Genomic DNA, 17,148 nt, shown 5'->3' with positions numbered 1-17,148 from the left:
ATAATGAGGCTCTCCTCCTTTCCAGGTGTTATTAAGGCCTCTCTCCACAGCATCCCCCCCTCAACCAAGAAACATGTCTTGGTGTGTTTAGACTCCTGCGTCTCTGACGTTTACGCCCTTTGCAGAAGAATTAGTACATATAAGGCTGAGAAGCAAATTTAGTGGATTCAGCCAAATGACAAATCACATGTTCTGAAGTGATGTCTTGACTCTAATGTAACTATGAATTTAGTAGTGTTTGATTCTACCTGTCCTTTTACACTCTACCAACACTAAACCTCATAAAAAATAATAATTTAAATGCTCCAGTTTTCCAAATTAAGTGCCAATGATCTGTTCTGATCTAATAAGTCACTTCCAGAACCCCCCACCCCCTCCCCCGGGGTGGTTTGATGTGCATCTGAGATTAAAGCCATTAAGGTATTAAATGTTACCCATGTGTTCTTTACCCTCAGTGACATTGAGGCTGCTTAATATTCAGCGAAAATTAAGCATATAATTATTAACAGCACATTGTAAATCCCCACCCCTGCACTAAATCCACCATAATCCGGTTTTGTGGAAATATGAACTGGTCCTGTGGGTTTATTTTCCTTTAAAAAAAAAAAAAAAGGAAAAAAAACATTAAAAAAAACACCGTGTTCTTCTTGCCGGGCTGCATTTATTATATATTCAAACAAAACATTGCGCTTGTGTACTTTGCTGTTTATTGCACAGACTTGGAGGGTGCACGTTCTGACCCCAAAAAATAAAAAAGAGGTGGTGAGCAGGCACGTTTCACCTGATGTGAACACACACAGCTTATCATCGAAAGGAGGAGGAGGCGGTATTAGTATCATTTTAAAGGAACTTAAGAAATAAAAAAAACCACACACACAAAAACAGCTTTGAGGAAAAGCAGACAGGAAAACTCACGTGCATGTCGTTTTCCTTGCGGGAAACAAAAGAATTCACAAGAGCCGGTTTGGCTCTCACAGTTTTATCTCCTTAAAAGAGAGGCGGCCGCTCATCTGTGCGTAACCGGTAAGTCTAGCGTGAGATTTTAAACGCGGTTCGGAGCAGAAGCAGCAGACACACCTGCGGGCGCATAACCTCCTGATGCACCTGCGTGCAGCGTGGATTTAACAAAGTGAGGCGGTTTTATGAGCCCGCTCGTCTTAATGCTGCGGAGACAAGTTAAGCAGTGACTCCCTAACACATAGACCTATCTACCTGATTGCAATACACCGGGAGGAAATCACTCACCCTCATCTGCTGGCTTGTAAATAGCCCACATCTTTCCAAGAACTGTATTTGTTTAGTGCTTAGCCTGCTCTGCTCCTGTACTGTTTATCTGGGGAGGTCACCTACTGCTGTTTGCAACTATTTATTCTAATTCTAAACATAGGTGGAAACTTAGCATCTTGGTTCAAATGTATTCTTGAGGATAGAAAAGCTTTTCTACTTGAACTCGGGCATATCTTTACATAAACCAGATGCATTTTTCAGCAGGCAGTATACTGTGGGGAATTAAATCAACAGCCCTCCTACCCCATCCCCAAACACCAAAGGTGCTCCATTCAAGCCCCCCACGCCCTTACCTGAGCGCTGCGTTCAGAAGCAAAGGAGTTCAGTCAGAATCACTGCCTGCCCAGCAGACTCACTCCTCAGTCTTAAATCCATCCATACTTGGGAGCCAGGGTTTTCAGCCTGAAATTCCACTAACAGATAAGCCAAACACTGCACAAAAGGGAGCTAAAAAGGCTGTTCTTTCCTTTCTATATATCCTTTTGGACCCCTGCTGCTCGGGTTCTTTTTGAAATCCTTTGGCAACACAAACAGTCACCAAAAGCAAAACACCCAGGGGTCTTTGTTACAAACTGGCCAGGATTTGAGGGATGGAAGGCTGATCATGTCACTGCTGTCTCAGCCACATTCGTGAAGATGTGCTCTCCTTCCTTCAGTGTCTCTTCTCCGTCAGTAAAACTCCTATGTTCTGTTGACAGGGAGCTAATTTACCCTCCTCACTTGTCGTCTCCTTCTCACGCGTGCAGCGGAAGGCTCCAGTGGAATGACTGCTCTGTCTGCTCTTGGCTGCATCCCCCCATTGAGAAGCAGTGCTGATAGTGTGAGCTTCAGTCCTCTCTCCAGCGCTCTAAGTAGAGAGTCTGTGTCAGACAGGCAGAGCGAATGTGAGTGAGTGTGCATGTGTGTGTGTATTACAATGTAGCCCAGCTGGAAAGAAAGGGAGAGAGAGAAAGAGAGAGAGAGAGAGAGAGAGAGAGCTGAGAGAGTCAGATCACACGTCTTAAAGCAAGACTACCCACTTCTGCATCAAGACTTCATCGGCAAATGAGGCATGCTTTATTAACCCACCTCTCTTTACGTCCCGGCTTCCCATCCAGAGCACTGGGAGACGTGCGAGTGTAGCCTTCAGCTCACTTTGAATCTGTTTGCGTCCACGTGCACGCCTGCGAGTGTGAGTTGGAGAGAGGGAGTGCGTCTGTTTTAGTCATCGCCCTCCAGCAAATTATCGGTGAAAGTGAAATGCTCCGAGCACAGCACTTTTAATAGAAGGCAGGGTGCCTCATCTCAGCTCTGCAATCACCATATTATATGTTGTGAGCTGGCTTTGCTCTTCCTCTAGTTTCCTGGTGATCAGTGAGGGTTTGTTTTTTCCTTCTTTTAAACCATGAACCCTTCAGAAAACATTTTGCCACCCCTGAAACAAATTGAATGGGAAAGAGCCTCTCAGTAGCTCTCTGACACTTGCTCAAACACTAAATCTGTTCCCTTTAAAGGAAACCCATCTCTTCTCTTCTTCTTCTTCTTCTTTTTTGTATGCGTGTGAGTTGGTGTGGGTCACGTGTGGCAACCAGTCTTGTTTGTATGGAGTGTGTGGAGTACCATTTCCTCCAATATACTGAATTTTCCTCTACAAGCATGAACTCCTCTTTAATTCATCCTAATGGTAACCAGAGATTTACTGTATATGCCACTCCCACACACCTGCCATGACTGACTCACTCATAGTGTGATATTTCAAGTGAACCGTATGCTGCACACAAGAATACTCAGAGGGGCTAAATAAACTTGCAGACAGTGAAGAGAGTGTTGTTACTGCGGAGGAGTAATACAGATGAACTTGATGATGAATATCTGGATAATTCTCAGATCCGTGTTCCTACACCTTGTGTTCTGTGATGTGCGAGCACAGTAAAACAATCTATTTCTCTGTATCAGAGCTTTGTTGCTAAAAAAAAAAATCAGCTATCTGATTGGCTGTGATTTTTGGGCTGTCTTTTTTTTTTTTTTGTGCTTCAACTGCTGGTCAGGGTGCCATGATTCGGGGCATCCTGGACTTATTTGCACTGCTGTGTTATCACCTCTGCTTGTTCTTTACACGCCATAGTGGGATGTGACAGCCAGATGCACACAGCCCCACAGAGTTAAAATCTCCAGGAAAGGGGCTGAAGTCAAAAAACACACAGTGTGACAAAATGCCACATGGGGATATTATTCCTGCAATGCAAAGTGCGGAGCGAGTGGGTAAAAAGCTGTTAAAATTACTCGTCTTAAGACTGAAAAATGTCGTGGATGCAGTTCAAGCCATGTGTTGCTGTTGTTTTTTCATAGTTCTGTAATAATCTATTGGGAAGACAGTTATGAATAGTGGCGCTGCCATCTGGATCTCTGTTGGGTAAAGCACACCACATGTTAAGTGACCAGATTCGCATTAGGCAGAAACTGCAGCGTAATTACCACAATGATTAGTGCGTCTACATTGTAAACGCGTATTTGCACAAAGTGGCTTGATTACTAATAAACAGGCTCATTTGTACATCTTTGTATTAGCTTATTTTTTTGCATGTGTGTAAGAGTTATTAATAGTACCCATGCTTGGATTTCATTTTGTCCTCAGCACTTAATGCTTTTATGATCTGTCCCATTGGACTAAGATGAAGGCGTGAAATGAAAGTCCTACAAACAAGTCTCAGTGGAGAACTTAGGACTGAAGGCATCCAGTTATTATGGGTTTCTTTTTGGCGTTGTGTAACACAAGTCTCCCACTTATAGCTTTATTTCTCTGTCGCTGTTATTTTGTCGCTGCCTCCTGTTTTTCATTCTGTGTCAGTCTGAGCTGTGCTGGAAGAATGGACCGGGACAACAGAATTTCACAGTAATTCTGGATTGTTGTCGCAGTCTCATTCCTTCCTGTCTCCCTTCTCAGGGGTTTCCATCATTTCCAAACAGCTGTCGCCGCAGCCCATGCCAAGACCTAACCACAACCGACCAATCGCTGGCCAACTCTGTGTTTGGATCTGGGCAGACCTGTTAAACACCAGCGTTTGCCAGTATTCCTCTCTCAGTCCTCTTCTTTTTCATTCTGTCATTCTCTTTTTTCTCCCCCGCCTTTATGTTTTTCCCTCTAGCTAATAAAATTCTTCCTTTCAGATCAGCCAACAAGCTTCAATATGCACCCGCTAGCTGTACCAAAATGCCAATTTAAGTCCCCCACCACCACCCCAGAAGCTTTCTGCTTTTCTTTATTAAATGAGCTTTGTGCTTTTCATCATTTCAGACTAGGAAAACAAAGAATTTCTTCATCTGATGTGAGAAGTTGTCGTGTTAGTAAACCTTTTCTCCAGAGTTATCGTAGAGTGACACAGAGAGTCAGAGGAAAGGAGGGAAATAAAAGAGCAGGGAAAAAAAAGAAGGAGATTAAGGCAAGCGGGAAAATTCATTTGGAGGAACTGTGCCGCAGCACTCTTGCTCACTGATGGATGGTAATGGGAAGAAAATGATTAATGAAATAAAGAAACCTGATATATAGTAATAATTTATTTCACGTTTATCAGAGCATCTTTTGTGTGCACTTCCTCACATGGGTACCTTACTGTAACAGCAAAGTGTAAAATGTAAGGTTAGTGGATATACAGTTTTCCAAACATAAACCTTTGAAGCATTAGGTTTATCCTGTTTCTCCTGTGTCAGCAGAACCGGTGAGAGTAAACACTAAAATGTCAGTATGAACTCCAAAAGGAAGAGAAATACTGGTTCTCACAAGCAAATTATTTCATATCTACCAAGATGAATGTTTTTTTGGGGGGGGTTGTTATGGCCCTAATTACATTCTTATTTTCATTACTAGACAAATTCAAGTCAGTTAGACACATTTTAATCCTGTAAAACTGAGCTGTTTTTATTGATTGTCTGTTCCTGTTCAGCAGCAAATGCATAGAACTGTATGTCGTTAGGAGGCGGTTATATCAACAGCAGAGTATAATAACACATGTGATTCTGGAGTAAATTACCGTCATCTATCCAATTCATTTCTATTTTAAGCTGTTTCCCTAAGCCTCTTATTATGGCCTGTTTGCTTGTTGGAGCTCTTTTGATTTCACCAGCTTTGATTTGACCTTATACAAGTTTTCAGTGGAAGGGTCGTAATTTTCCATCACCTAAAGGCGATAGGTCAGCTGAGGATCAAGACCAGTTTTTGCAGTCTTCACCGTTTGAGACTGTCAGCCTGGAGTTCCTGGGGTGCTGACAGCTAGCATGCCATCATTTGCCGGCAAGCGGCACAGTGGATAAATGCACTAATTTTTTTTTTTCTTTCTTCTAAACTGAAAATCAAATTGAAGAAATGGCATTTTGAGTGTAGATCCAGCATGCAGAGACATAATTACAGGAGTAACTTCCATTGAGTGATCTTAAGGTAGCAGCCACACTAAAAGCTTTTCGGGCATGCCCAAAAAACACAATCTCGATGGGCAGATTAGACTAATTCAAGGTTTAGGGTTAAGACCTGTAATTTTTATTGGCCTGGTTCCGGAATATTTTCATCATGGCTTCTAACTGGCATGCACAAGTTAGTATTCAACATTTCCTGTTACAGTACCAAACATTCTGTCTACTAGTGAGCTTTCAGTCCATTCTTCTGACATCACTCCATCCCGATATTTGTCTAATTTCCTTTTATAGCCGGGCATTTTTAATCTGATCCTCCCAAGGCATGCTGAGCTACAATATGAACCCCACTTCTGAGGCTTCTGAAAGCAGGACACCAGACCTCACTGACGCTGATGAAAAGGTGCCAGGAAACTTGCCCAGCTACTTGCCTTTGTTGACAGTTGAAGGGAAATGCTCTGGCACATCACTCAGATGTGGCACCGATACCACCCCGTGCTCCAACCTGTGCTCTCAGCCACTGTAACATGGTAACTTCAGCGCCTCAGTTTATGATTTACAAAGTTGCCCTGCGGTACACCCACCTGGTGGTCCATGTCAAAACTTTAAAAACTGATCAGAATGCATCAAACATGACCTCATTTGGATTCTGTGCTGTTTAGCTAAAGATCTAATGCTGATGAGGGGTCTAATTTATTTCTACTTGACTTTGAGACTTTAAAGGAGTGTCAAACATCCCTGTCAACTGATCGATCACCTATCTCTGTAAAACTGACACTGAGCTTTGGATTTGTTTATGTCTCTGCCCCAGATCTTCTACAGTTTTGTATTGGTATGCTGCTCCTTGGCTAAATAATCCATAGACAAATGCCCTTACGCTGGCACTGCAATCATTTATCTCTGATCGCCAATTAGTTTCATGCCTTGTAAGGTTTTCTCGGTTTTCTAAAATTTTGGTTATCCAGTTCCCTCCTTACATTGAGTTGTTTTCTATATCCACATCTCCCCCCACACACACAGACACACATATATATGATTATGTATCATGTCCTGATGTTTGGGAATCCTCATGGCTGTCACTCTGTATTTGTGCCTAACAGCATGTAGTAAGCTGTGACAAAGCAGGCTTTTACATCAAAGGTAATGCCATTGGTAAAAAGAAAAAAAGTCACTCATAAAAATAAAAATAATACATTTATGATTACAGCTTATTCAGCACCATTTTTACATAGGTATTCTGTTGTGTAATGCTAACAGCATCAGACAACATAATCGAATGATCTGCATAATTACAATGATATCTACACACTTAATGTTAAATTCCTTTTTAAAGAATCTCTGTTAGTGCTGCTATAGTCAAACTCCTGGGGAATATTACTCCCCACATATTTAATCATATACTACAGGTAGAAGTGAAAATAATTTGTGGGATTTTTTGTGTTTTGAAGTAGGTCAGAAAATCTGGGCTGGTAATGTACTGGGACTCACCAAGTCTCAGCAGGGTATAGTTTCCTTCTCTTGCCGTTTCAGGATGGAGGAGTAATTGAGCACTAGGTGCCTCTACTCCTGGAGACGACGGCGGCCATGGAAATGTCCCCTCACAGACCAATAAAAATGTCCTCTCCCTCTTGCTGTAATTGGACCAGGGACAGTGGGCTTGGGCTTTGGCCCAAGGAGACCACCTGTGGAAATGCTTTGCTCAATACACCACTATTAAACTGATGAGGCAGGGGACTCGCTGGGAGGGAAAAAAAGCACAGTAAAAAGAGTGATGCTGATGAGAACAAGGAGACAAAACAACTGCAACAAAACTGGAACATTTCAGAAATGCTCACTGCTTACTCAAATTGACAGCTGCCAGAGTTCTACAAATCGACTGAAAAGACTGAAATTAATCTGTCTGCCAGTACAGATTGGGATTGTGTAGTGACAAGAGCTATCATCTAAATCCAATTTCAATATGAACAATAGAATAAAAAACAAATCGCCTGAATTCAGCCAGTGAGAAGTCAGGCAATAACAGTGACATTAACAATTAGAGCATCAAAGTTAAATAACCTAATGTGAAAAGAGAACTTTCCTATAAAAGTAACACTTTGATTACATTTTTTCAGCTAAGTTTGGGGATTTTATCTTCCAGTTTTTTATTTAGCAGTGAAAAAGAATAACCTGATGTCAGGTGCCTTAATTTGTTAAAACTACCCATGACCTTTGTCAGTTACACTCTATCTTTAGATGACACGGTGACATGATTAAAAAATACAAGACTGACATTTTTTTATTTATCATGGAGAGTGATTCATATTGAACAATCAATTATAAAACACCACACTACTGAGGAATTTAAGTGCTACGTGCTCTGCAATTGTGTTTCAAATAAAATCATTCTAGGCTATTCCCACAAAATATCACAATCAGTGTGAAAACGCTAAAAAGAAGCGACATTGAGAAGATTCCAAAGCAGCAGGTGGTGATATAATCCTAAACATATAAAAAGTTTAGCTAATGAAAAACCTACAAATAATAACACCCGGTTTTACATTGGCCATTAGGGCCAATCACAAGTGCCCATGCTCTCTCTTTAATCACTGACCACATTGGATGATAAAAGCTGGAAGGTAGCGATGGACACCTACAGCCAATGATAATGTAACAGATGATAACAACCACTCTGTCAGTTTTTACAGGATAACTTCATCTTTCATGTTTTTATTGTCCAATCCATCCATCCATTCTCTGCCATTTATCCTTTTCAGGGTCGCAGGGGGGAGGCTATCTCAGCTGTCTTAGGGCGAGAGGCAGGGTAAACCCTGGACAGGTCACTAGTCTGTCACAGGGCTAACTCAGAGACACAGAGTTTCTCCACTAATTGCATGTCTTTGGACTGTGGGAGGAAGCCAGAGTACCCGGAGAGAACCCACGCAAACACGGGGAAAACATCCAAACTTCACACAGAAAGACCCCGGCTTGATGGTGGAACTGAACTCAAGACCTTCATGCTGTGAGGCTAGAGTGCTAAATTCTGCTAAATTCTGAATTTACCGGATTTGAACTTGCCATGTAACGTATATACACACTGAATCCACTGAATTAAAAAAAAAAGAAGTCTACATCAAGCTATGATGAGGTGGCACTGATGTTTATAAAATAGAAAAGTAAGAAACCGAGTAAGATCTGTTTATTCTGATCTGAACAATTGGAAAAATTGACCTTGGTTTAAAAAAATAACTAAATGCTGCAAAATTTCCCAGTAAAATTATGTGAACAGCTGCATTAAGAATAGGTGAAATATTTGGACTAAAGGCTTTTAACTTGTTATTTCACCAACAGAAATGTGGCCTGGCCACTGAGAGTGGGGGCTGTGAACCAGAGTGATAAAACAGCTTTGAAGCACATATCTTCTTATTTTTATCTGGCAGGACTTTAAAAATGTTACGTGTAAATTATAAGTGCAAATTTAAAAGCTAAAATTGTTGTGAGACATATCTTAGACGAGTTCAGCATTACTTTAATGGTCTGATCTGTTTCTTACTGCATTCATCAGGATGACGCGTTACAGTGTCACAGCCTTTCAGTTACAGTCACCCAGGTCACACATGGATCACAGCCAGGAGATTTAACCCTCTGCACACAGGGCTGAAGAAGGTGTGGAAGAACAGGTTGAGATAAGAGGAAGAGGAGAGAGGGAGCAACAAGAGATAGAAGACAGAGAGAAGCTGCAGGCAGACAGAGTAAAAACGCTAAGGCATTCACACTCAAAGCCCATTTAAACATTCATCTGGCTTCTCTCTTCTCCTGCATTCATGCTGCACAGCCAATTCCGGGGCGATAAGCCAGCTGTGCGCTTCTCAAGGTAAGAGAGTGAATAGAGCAGTACAATCTCTGGCTGATGCTGAGGAGGGACAGAGCCTACACACTGACCTTCCGTATGCTAGCTTTACTTCAGCAGTAGAGGAGGGTTTCATAAACGGATTATTCTGCTCAGTCACCTTTGACCTGTCTGGCTGCCTTCCATAACGACTCAAGCTGCCTGTCCATCACTCAAAGAGAAGCAGAAAGAGAGGAAGATAAGAGGGGAGATGGTTTCAACCTGTGGGAAGGGATTAAACCCTCTGTTGCTTGGCTGTGGAGACACAAGGGGGCCAAAGTGAGGGATCGGCAACTGAGTTGTCAGAAACTGCAGCTGCCACCGTCTGTGCTGGTGACTCAGTAGGTCAGGGTAATATGGAGGAACTGAAGTGACCTTTTTCATCAACTGTGAGACAAGGCTGTTCAACATTTTCCCTCTGCTGACAATTATGATCTATCAAAAGTGGCAGAGAAGCCCGAGGAGAGCCACTGAATGCCAAACATCCCGAGTTCCACCCACAAAGAACTGCATTTTCCAACGTGATTCACAGGAGCTGGAAAGGAACTTCCAGCCCTTCATTGAAAAAATACTGAGGATGACTCAGCCATATTTGAAAGCATTGTTATAGAACACACATTTAGTGACTGACTCACCAGATCTAGATAATGACTCCTATGTAATTCAAAAAGTGAGTATAACCTGGAGAAGAATTATAGAAGCACATTTTCTCATTGCTTAAATCAGAACGCTGGATATGTAGGAGTGAAAATCCTCTATAACGTGTCAAAAGGAAATTAACATGTTATATCACAAGTTTATATAGAAAATGATTACAAAAAATATCCTCTTGTTGTCAACTCTTTGTATTCCTAAGGACCGTAGCTGGCCGTGACTGACAGTTGATGTTTTGGATGATGGTGAGCCAGTGAGCTGTAACAACTCACTCCAACAAAACAAAATCTCCTACAAGTCTCAAAGGAAAGCTCTTTGAGGGAGGCATCCAATTCCACCTTCCTTTCAGCAATCATCCACCAGGCACGCAGGAATAAAAGAAGGAGGACTGAGAGGGCAAGAAAGTAAAGGAGATTGAGACGCACAGAGGAGAGATGAGGGGGGCAGAAGAAGGAAGCGGGCGAGAATGAATGCATGAAGTATTGTAAGCAGGAAGCTGAAAGAGAAAGAAAGGTTGTGCGAGTACAGGGGATTTTCTCCTCTCTACTCTCTCCATTTCTCCCTCTGGCAATGTAGCGGTTATTTACTGCGGCTTCTCCCCTCCCGGTGGAATGGGAGGGAAATGGGCTCTTAACTGGGTTTCCATACATCACCTGCTGACACTGATGCTTGTAGTTTTGGAATGCCTACATCTGATGTTTCTCTTTAAAATCAATTATTTACAGAGTATCTAAGAGCCTTACAATTCATCATAGCTAATTGCAGTGCATCACCGCGGCCGTAGATCACGTCAACGGCGTCTTGCTCTGTTTCGAATTTGTTTTAAGTGGCAGAAAAGTGGTGAAAGCTTCTGACGTTCTCAGCTATGAAATTACCGAAACTGAGCTCAGCAGTTTAGCTTTCATCAGCCCACCCTTGATTTAAAAAAATCTGTCAATCATTTGCACCTCGGATGAAAGTCGTTTTTACACTGTTTATTGTGCACTGGCAATGCATTTTAATAAGACCTGTCATGCCATCAGACTATTAATAGAACAGAATAAAGTAAAACTGAAAATAGTTTCATCAGGCTCTTATGTATTTAGTATTATGAAGCACTGATCCCCATGCTGACATGTCACATGTAGTCACAAGGCTTTCACCTAGGGGACAGAGTTAGTTTTTGACTCTCAGATTTCATTTTCATTGTTTGTTTGTTTTTACATTGATTTTCTCTGTCTCAGCTGGAACAGGCTACAGATATTTCCAGAGCGACAAGTCTCTTCCCATTTGTCTGTGGCCTTTCAAAGAAAGTGACAGTAGAAAAGCAAGTCAGTAATTGGCAACAATATAGTAAGGTGACTACAAACACATGTGTGATATGCTGCAATCAATCACAATCAAGGAGAAAATATGTTTCAGTTTGGTTTCACGAGAGTCAAAACTTTAGACAAACACCCGCATTTAGTCAGTTTGATCAGTTAATGGAAACGTCTTATTAACAACAGACAATCGGGATCCATTTTTAAAATGCTCTGACTTTGATTAATCACACCTTTAAGGAGGAAGCATGAATACAATTTTGGGTTTCTAAATAACTGACTGCTGACTGATCAGCAGTAGTGGTGTTTGGTTTTTAGAAATGTTGATGGTTCTTCAACAACCTTGGATGCCATGAGGACAACCCACAAAGGTCCTGAGGGATTATACATGGTGTTCATTAGATATGATGACTCGCTGGAAATAAAGGTACCTGCTGGTACCCAGCTGTGTTTACATACAAGGTATACATCGATGAGATTGCAAGGACACCCCAGCATGTGTATCCCTTTAGATCTTGTTGCTTGCTATTGACACTCGTGATGAAATCCTTCCACTCTGAAGAGACCTCAGCACACCTGTAGCCCACAGAGTGGATGAAGTTGTCATCCACAGTGGAAATTTGTTTGAATTTTCCCAAGGTGGCTGCCCCCCTCCTCCACCACCACCAGCATTCACAGTCTGATTGCTTTTACACGAATCTAAATGAAATACAACTGCATTAGGAGCCAATCCAAGAAATACATTAACCTTTACAAATCAAAACATGTCATATCCTTTGAGCTGGTGCCGTTTGCCTAAAACGGTTGGATTAAACAGAACATAATTGTGCTTTTTTTTTTCACTTGTACTTAGCTGCCTATTGTTTATTGAGTCAGTGGACCTTTTAGTTACTCTCTTAAATGGAAACATCCATGTACAGTAAAATCTTGTGTTTATCTTCCCATTATAAGAGAAAGGATGTGTTTTCCTCTTTTTTAATAATTAAAATGGCACAGGCATTAATGCACCGCAGTTATTCAGAAGTTGATGAATTTTGCTTGGAGATGACCTTCTTCGCACTCCTTTTCCGAAACCGAACGACGTTAATGGCAGCGTGTAGGGGCAGATCAAAACAGGGATAACAGAGAAGCAGGAAGTGGAGATAATATGTAAAATGCCGTGAGAAGATGAATTGGGGAGTGGGAGCAAGGTGAATGATGGCAAGATGATCATGGGGAACGAGGTGAAGACAGCAGCGAAAGATGGGCAAGCGCGGGAGAGAGAGAGGACTGATTGACAATTTGCATCCTCTTCAGAGGGTATCAGGGGACATGATTGAATCCAGTCAGGCTGAACCCATTAGGGGTGCGCTGCTGTCGGAGGCCGAGCAGAAAGCCATTCACTGACACCCAGTCCCTGCTCGTCACCGGTCTCCATTTATATTCATGTCAGGGTTGAGTTATTGAGGGACAAGAGAGAGAGAGGCAGGCCTCGCCCAGCCATCCATTTGCTGTTTGTAAGCCATAAAGTTCTTACCCCCTGCCAAAATTGCTCACTTAACCTGTGCACAACTGATCCCATTTGCATACGATTTTGAAGGTTCAATGTGTCTATAAATTGGATTCAAATTGCGGACGTATGACATTTCAAACCACTTAAAAGCACTGGGAGAAACTATTTAAACACTCTGAAGAAAATGCAAAGCATATTTGCATTTTAAGCAGTTTAATGTGTCTCTTCTCATTAGCCCGGCTCGACAGTGCTGGCATAACTGAAACCTAGATGGTGCATTTTCTTGGGAGATGGCCACGCGAGAGACTTTTAGTTGAACCAAAGCGAGCATTTTGCTGAAGGTTCTTCTTTGTGCTTCTCGGTAGAACTCAGGGCATGATGAAAGCAGCGGAGATATACAGCACTTGAGGGTGTGATAAGCCACAATGGCCGAGGGCTGCTGGGAACAGTTCCTGACAGCTGTCCCGCTGCTCGTGTCTCCATTCCCCTCAGCCAGACAGCAGATCCAGAGCGGCCTCGGAGTTTGACTAGGTGACAAAGGAGGTGGAGTGTTGAGGAGAGTCGTCCGCGTGTCGCCATTTATCTCGCAAACACAGCACACACGCCCAAAGCTACAATATTACAGCAAGCTTGGTTTTGTTACAGCTCGGTTGTCAAAGCAGAGATGATGGAACCATGCCGACAGACTTCTCTTTATTCTCTCGAGTGGAAATCAGACGCTAATAGAGAAGATTTCTTCCTTTGTGTGTGAGTGCTTTCAGTGGACCTTTTGTGATATTCTGCAGTTGTGAGTGACTCAGACGTAAGTACTAAAAAGGGACACTGTGGCATTTGAAAACAATTGTATTCATATTTTAGTTTGTACCTTAGAAGTGCACTCAGGATGCCAAATTGCCTATTAGGCTGTTTTCATAAAAGCTGCCATGGCGCCACTAATCCAGTTTTTATACATTGGCTCCTTGCTTTGATGTAATTATCTAAACACAAATTTGATAAGTGTTTTCTGGGTATTTTAGGAGTCCAGCAGGAGTGTAGCTGAAATACTGTTTAATGTCATATAAAGATCATGAGAAAGAGATGTGGTTAGTTGGTTCCTCCTGGGAGGAACTGTGGAAGGGACTGGCTATATGGGCACAGTCATTTTTGCTGCACAGCAATACATTTGTTTCCAATGTCTCTTGCCCCGCCTCGCCTCACCCGCCTCTTCGTTTGCATCTCTGAAGTTTAAAATAGTCACAGAGGGATCATGTTCGAGTTATGAATGTCCTAATTACCAGAAGGTAGAGAGAGAGAGGGTCCTGAAAGCGGTGCTCAAGTGACTGGTTCAAAAACATTGCCAGGCCATAGTTTTTATTTAGGCAGGCTTAATGCAGGCTATTGACTTCTCAGTGAGGACCAGGATTAGGTCAGATATACTTCACTCACTAATGCATGCCTAATGGTTCCACTATAGATTAGCCATAAAAATGGATGAACATAAATATTGCTAGATTTTAAAACATTTATGAGCGAAATCCAATGCCCCGCTTCGAAAACTGAGAGTCACTAAGCAGAGTCACTGAGTGCAGATTTATGCTTTATGTTTAAAAAAAAACAAAAGTGGTGGAAAATGTTTGGACTCAGCATAGCTGCATTGATTCCAGTACCACTCTACAAGATGTGTTGTGTTTTTGTTTGGCTGCTGTGTTGCACATTCTCCAGCTGGCATATCCATCGCAGAGTAATGAAAGAGCAGGAACGGAGCTTCCAGAGTTGACATGTTCGTGCCGGCCTGCCATGGTTGCTTCGGCGTCTGTGGCACAGCTGTTGACAAGTGCCTGCTTCACCTGTCACAAGCTCATCTGTCACCTTTGACCTCTGGCAGGATTTTTCGGCAGGTGTTGAGATCTGCCTCTGAAATCTCAGACACACATAACGCTGTCAGTGCTGTATGAGACGATTTCGGAGCGAAAGCAAGAGTGAAGACCACAGCACATGACAGGCAGGTAGTCAGCAGCAGAACTACCAAGAAGTCACGTTTTCCTGCTGACGGGATTGAGAGACAGTCTTCCTGATGAAGACTTCGCTGCCTTCACACCTAAATCTATTAAAACAAAGTCACCTTTAACACTGACTCTTTAAATCAAACTACCTTTGTCACTATCATCACTGAACTAATCAGTAGTTCTTAGCAGTGGGGCTCTCCTCACACGGTGACTGAGAGCGCCATTGTCAGTTCAGCCACAGTACATTACCTTCTCATTAAAAGCTTATTAAAAGACCATGAAAGCCACAGAAATAGTCATAATATAGCTCAGTTTTTAATAATAGGCTGCTGAGCTTTAACCTTATGTGCTGTGCAGATGTAGTTTTTCTACTAAACTGAATATTAGAGTCTGGGCAGGCAACCGACTGAGCATACCCCTGAAATGAAGACATTTACAATCAGGACAGGGCACAGGGTTGTTTGAAAGATGATGATGATGATGATGATCATTTCACCGACTGATGTGCTGAAGTGCATGTCTGCAGTGATCAGAATGGCATCATCAGTTACTAAAAATCTGCAGACCAAACAAGTAGACCAAGATTGCTCTAGAGTCTTCTTCTTAGTTGATATAGATTTTAAGCATAGATCTAAGCATACACTGTATAAAAAAAGATATAGTTGAGTTAACCCATGGGTTTTTTAGGCACATGCTTACATTAGCAGCTTATCAGTCAAAGGATAGTGTCATGATCCCCGTGTCTGCCCGGCCGGCTCCACAAGGCCACATGTGTTTCTGTTTACTCTCCTCTCACCTCCCCGCCGGGGCGGAGCTCATTGCAGGCTCCCGCCCTTGGCTCACACACCTGCTCCTCATCAGCCTGCAATTATGTGTTGGACATTTAAGGCCGGGACGCAGACAGTCTCATCGCTGGATGATTGTGCGGGACATGTTAGTGAATCTCTAGCTTTGTGAACTTCCTGTGTGTTTTTGCCTCTGAGTAACCGACCTTTCCCTGTGTATAGTTTTCCTGGACCTGTGACCAACCCACCATGTGAACGTGAGTGAATAGGAAAGCGAGTGTGAATGAGATTCCCTTCCCGGATTTTTCCCTTGGACCCTTGGCACCCTGCAATTCCCCCACTATATATATCTGCACTTGGTGATTGTGTAAATAAACGTCATTCCTTGTATTGAACTCTGCTCTGCGCTTGAGTCCCTCCCCTGAATGTGAAAGATACCTTCATCCTAAATCATGTATTATCATCCATTTTCTCTAAATGGGACTTTCATTTGGTGAACAAAAGTAATTCTATGTGTCTTAGTTCTTGTTATTCTCTGGCTCTCTTAGACAGCGAGTCTTTTTTCTTGTCTTCCTCCCTTCACCCCCCACCAGTCATGGCAGATGGCCGCCCATACCCGAGCCTGGTTCTGCCGGAGGTTTCTTCCTGTTGAAGGGAGTTTTCCCTTCCCACTGTTGCCAAAGCAGTTGCTCATAGGGGGTCTGATATTTGGGGTTTTCTCTGTATTAAAGTAGTATTGTAGGGTCTTTACCTTACAATATAAAGCACCTTGAGGCTACAGTTGTTGTTATTTGGCGCTGTATAAATAAACTTGAATTGAATTTAAGCTTTAAGACTACAAATTAATTAGTTAATAAGTGTTTAACAAAGTCAAAAACCAAGAAAAATGCAGGGGTCATTTCTCATATACTTACTGTATATATTTCTATACGTACACTATATTTTTGCAACCAAAGGATTCACCCTGCTCACCGTTGGAATTCAGATTTAAGGCACTTTTTCCTTGCTTCACTTTTCAAGACCCAGAGGCAAAAAAACTCCCCTCTGAGATCTGCAATGCCCCAGCAAGGAAAATTTTCAAAAAGCAGTCAAAATGTCACCTATTCACTAGAAGCCTTTGGCCTTTGACTCTTTTCCTCCGTGTGTGTGTGTGTGTGTGTGTGTGTGTGTGTGTGTGTGTGTGTGTGTAAAGCCTTGTGTTACCTCGTGTTACCATAGTCGTCCCTTTATAAATCTAAGTTATTATTATTAGTAATAGTACTAGTGGTAGTTTTAGTATTAGTTTTATTCAAGTTTTTCATGTGAGATGGTGCACACGTTGCTCAAGAGCTGTCCACTGCCTGAAGTTTGTTAAGCATTGTGACACAAAATGCTGACAAGCATGCAAACTTCT

At 42.3% G+C, this 17,148-nt stretch overlaps 1 protein-coding gene across 6 annotated transcripts in view; it reads right to left on the bottom strand.

The window, feature by feature from the left end:
- tafa1b (TAFA chemokine like family member 1b) overlaps positions 1–2,705 on the bottom strand; it is a 111,912-nt gene extending 109,207 nt beyond the window's left edge. The window contains exons 1-2 of one of the 6 annotated variants that reach the window (XM_025907434.1): positions 2,356–2,705; positions 1,581–2,214 (exon numbers count right to left, since the gene is read on the bottom strand). The gene's annotated coding sequence lies outside the window, so the exon portion shown is untranslated. The remainder of the gene's footprint in view (positions 1–1,580; positions 2,215–2,355) is intronic. The other 5 variants (XM_025907429.1, XM_025907432.1, XM_025907431.1 and 2 more) reach the window with 5 other exon arrangements.
- Positions 2,706–17,148: the final 14,443 nt, after the last annotated feature.

This window comes from Oreochromis niloticus, linkage group LG5 (genome assembly GCF_001858045.2).
Source record: "Oreochromis niloticus isolate F11D_XX linkage group LG5, O_niloticus_UMD_NMBU, whole genome shotgun sequence".
Taxonomy (NCBI): domain Eukaryota; kingdom Metazoa; phylum Chordata; class Actinopteri; order Cichliformes; family Cichlidae; genus Oreochromis; species Oreochromis niloticus.
This window is presented reverse-complemented; position numbering and strand designations above follow the sequence as displayed.